The sequence below is a fragment of the Hakea prostrata genome, chromosome 2 (assembly GCF_041222555.1).
Source record: "Hakea prostrata isolate BN-2017 chromosome 2, UWA_Hpros_2, whole genome shotgun sequence".
NCBI classification, from domain to species: domain Eukaryota; kingdom Viridiplantae; phylum Streptophyta; class Magnoliopsida; order Proteales; family Proteaceae; genus Hakea; species Hakea prostrata.
Window position 1 is genome coordinate 43960193 of NC_142601.1, and position 4417 is coordinate 43964609.

General features: G+C 37.8%; 1 pseudogene; it reads right to left on the minus strand.

Moving 5' to 3' along the window:
- Positions 1-476: 476 nt before the first annotated feature.
- Positions 477-4133, minus strand: LOC149024420 (uncharacterized; annotated as a pseudogene).
- Positions 4134-4417: the final 284 nt, after the last annotated feature.

Genomic DNA, 4417 nt, shown 5'->3' on the forward strand with positions numbered 1-4417 from the left:
AAGGATACTGAGGATTCGATGTGACCTTAACAAATACTTCCATCATAATTCACATGTTGATCCTTAACAACAATGGTAACACTCAAACCTCTTCACTTTTGTTACTAACTAACCTTTTCCACAATTGGTCATCTTCGAAAAACAAATAATCTTCTTAATTGAGAAGAAGAAATGTACACACAAGAAGAAAGATTGCCCAAAAAAAATTACAACAGTTCCTTTTTAACTGCTTGACCCATGAATGAGAGAGAACACCAAAAACAATGATACTAATTCCTAAAAAGGAAATTAAAAGAAAAAGAAGAAAATTATCCAGCCAGAAAAGCATCCATCTTCCCAAACTCCTTAGAAGATAGTCCTACATCAGCAAGTTTAGGAAACTTTAATGAATTTACTCATACATTGAGATGACAAGAAGCTTCTATTCTTAAAGGAAGTGATTGCTTACCTAGTTCGATCACCCTTCTAAGTTTGGGTTATACTCTTCGACGCAAAGTACCAGCTCCAAGGTAAATGTCCCTGATCAACTGTAGCTCATTGACCACAACACTAATGTCCATTCGGTGCGATGGTGATTCAGCTGAGCAAGCAACACCAATTCCAATAACTGAATTGAGACATTCTCGAACAATTTCCTTTATGCATCTGTGACTCTTAGTGATTTCAGCTATAGTTTGGGTTGTCTCTTCAATTTCTTCTTCCATCTGGAGAAATGATGGATCAACGATAGCCAGCACATCATCGTGCAAAGCCATATTTGCCCAGAAATGAAGATTAAAATTATCCTTAAACATTTCATCGGTAGGTTGTTTCCTAGTGAACATCTCTAACAACAAAATGCCATAACTGTAGACATCACCATGTGTTGATACATTAGCTCCTCCACCATACTCTGCAATATATGTATCATGGGTAGTAAATACTATTGGGACTAGCAAGAATGTGATAACCCATTTGATTATTACAATAAGATAAACATGACAAAGGAAGCGCTTGTTTTCTTCTAATTCTATTGAATTCAAAGGTGAAGTTAAGCATAACCATGGACGAAATTTCCTAGGTTATATGTGCTTGCGGTGGAAATAAAGAGCAGAAGAGGATTCAGGTGAAGTCAAGGATAGCACCTTTCTTGCATCACTTTTCAATTGTTTGAGACATTGAATCTTAGTCTCTTCTTTACGAAGAGACCAAATATACTTTAACATGTTAGTGAAATAATAATCATGTCTTGAAATTTGAAGGGGAATATGTGAGACAAATAATCGGAATCTAAGTGAAATAATCATCATGCCTTCAGATTTGAAGTGGAATATGAGAGACAAATACTTGGACTCATCTTATGAATTCACAAAAGAAGAGAAAAATATTCATACTAGATAATAAAGATGGCCCATTACCTGGTGCTGTGTATCCAATAGATCCTTTTATTCTGATTGAGCTAGATCGATTTTGAGATATTCCCGTGGCTCTTGAAACAATTTTTGATATGCCAAAGTCACCCAAATGTGCAATCAAGTCATCATCGAGAAGAATATTGCTTGGCTTTAGATCTCAATGGATAATCTGCATAAGACAATGGTGGTGAAGATAATCCAATGCTGTGGCAATATCAATTGCAACATTCAGTCTTTGAATGAGGTTTAAATGCCTTTGTTCATCATCCACTCCACTTGCATGCGGATATAACCATTTCTCTAGATTCCCATTAGGCATGAACTCATACACTAAAGCCATAAAATCATTCCCTTCAAAATCTATGCTTGAGCAACTCGTTAAGATCTTGATAAGATTACGATGCCTTATACTTCGAAGGGCTTCACATTCAGCCACGAAACTCTCAGATGAACCTCTTTGTTCAATTTTGGAGACCTTAATTGCAACAACTGTTTCTCCATGATTGATAACACCTCTGTATACAGAACCAAAACTCCCTGCTCCAATCAAATTGCCTGATGAGAATCCATTAGTAGCTTTAAGGAGTTGAGCATAAGATACCTTAAAATGATGAGCCCCCACCAAAGGTATCGTGGATTCTTTCCTATATTTCCTTCTCTGATGAATAATGAAAAATAATATTGTACAAATCAAAGATAGAAAAGCCCCACAACCACATGTGGTGATTATCAATTTGAGAACTTGTAGCTTACCATGCTCTTTGGGCTTTTGAATCTTGCATGCCTGCAAATGAAGTTTTGGTATGCCACCACAAAGCTTATTGTTCCCAAGGACTGAAAATGCACTTAAGTTTCTAAAGACCCCTTCGGTTGGTACTTCACCCTCCAGATTATTAGATGATAAATTCAAATTTTAGAGAAACTTGAATGTTCCCAAATATTTTGGGATAAGACCAGAGAAGTTGTTGTGTGAAATATCTAAATCTTCAAGACCTCTTAGAGAACTTAGAGAGAGTGGTATAGACCCTTGGAATGAGTTTCTCCTCATATATATGTGTTGTAGGCTCGTACAAGCACCAAGGGCTTTTGGGATATCACCAAACAACATGTTCTCTTCAATATCTAAGATTTCAAGATTGATCAGTGAACCCACTTCCGAAGGTAGAGAACCAAAGATATGATTTTTGCTCAAGTTTAGTTCTATTAGAGTGGAAAGATGAAATATTTCTTTGGGTATGATTCCACTAAAATTATTGTTGGAGAGGCTCAATCGTAACAAACTTTTGCATTTTCCAAGACTTGAGGGTATTTGTCCATGCAAATGATTACCATGTAAATAGAGATCACTTAATATCGTTAAATTTCCAAGGGAAGAAGGGATTGGCCCCGTGAATCTATTCCCATGTAAATAAAGGATATATAGCTTTTCATATCTTCCAAATGATGATGGGATACTGCCTTCTAGGAGGTTTCTAGCTAAGCTCAAAAGCTCTAAGCTTGCAAGGTTCTCCATCCCTATTGGGATTTTTCCAGATATTCGGTTTTCGTCGATTATAAGCAATCTCAATTGAGTTGAGAAGTTTGCCATGGAGTTGGGGAGAGCACCACCAAATAGATTATCTTGAAAATCTAAGTAGTTCAAACTAGTGCAGTTGGTCAATGTGTGGATAAAATTCAAGTCGTCACTCCCTCCACTTCCCAAATGATTGACGGCTAAGAATAAAGTAACTAGTTTTGATAAGCCTCCGAAATCAATTGCCACTTTCCCAACAAGATTATTGTTGTTGACTTGAAACACCTCGAGTTTTGATAGATTGGAAATTGAAATTGGAAGAGATCCATGAAATTGGTTTGTTCCAATTGAAAACCACTCTAGATTGGGTAGATTGAATCCTAATGTTGGTGGAAGACTGCCATGAAGTTGATTATATCCTAAATCAATACCATGGAGTAAGGAAAGATTATATAGAGTTGGAGGTATCGTACCTGATAACTTATTTCCGTCGAAAAAGAGCTCCATTAATCTTGGCATTTGGCCAAAGGCATTTGGAATACTTCCACTGAATCCATTGTCCGACATATAAACGACTTCAAGTGATGAAAGATTAGCAAAAGAGGTTGGAATCTGTCCACTTAAACGGTTGTCATCTACTGCAAGGACTTGAAGCTTTGACAGTGACCCGAACTCTATCGGGATTTTCCCTACAATTTTGTTGTAACCCAACCAGAGTTTTCTAAGGTTCGAACAAGTGATATGTTGGGTGGGATTTTCCCCTCAAAAGAGTTGTTGTTTAGATATAAATATTGAAGCCTGGGTAGAAAGCTTATCTGATGAGGAATTTCACCGTGTAAGCTGTTGTTTTCGAGAGAAATCGCCCTAAGGAAGCTGAGGTTACCTATTTCCGGTGCAATGGATCCTATCAGTTTATAGGAATGTAACACCAACGCTCTAACCCTATTTGGATGCCGGCGACTGCCACACCTGATGCCTCGCCACTTGCAGTAGGGGACGGAATCATTCCAAGAGCTCAAAATGTGAAACGGATCCTCGGTTATGCGAGCCTTGAAGGCCAGCAAGGCTAGCCGATCATCCATTCCATTGAGTGATGATGATGATGATGATGATGGTGATTGTGCCAAGCTCATGCTCATGCTCATGAAGCTGCCGCAACAGAGAACAATGAGAAATATTCCCACATTAACCCAACATAATGGAAACACCAACCGCGCATAACCCATCGCTACTCAAATGGCAATTAAGAGTGAGTACTGTTGCAGGTGGGATAAGACTTAAAAGTGAGTACGTACTGTTGTAGGTGAATGATCCCAGTGAAGTAAACTAAACTATATGAACTGTTTTAAGACGTGTTGTGTAAGGATTCCAGGAAGACTTGTTAACGTGGAAGGTCAACACTCGGTCTTTGATATATAGTTTGATGGCGACTTGCTAGCTAGACATCGATGTTAATTTGATAATATGTAATTATATATTATTTTCCTTCGAAGAAGTGCGTATCTGAAAG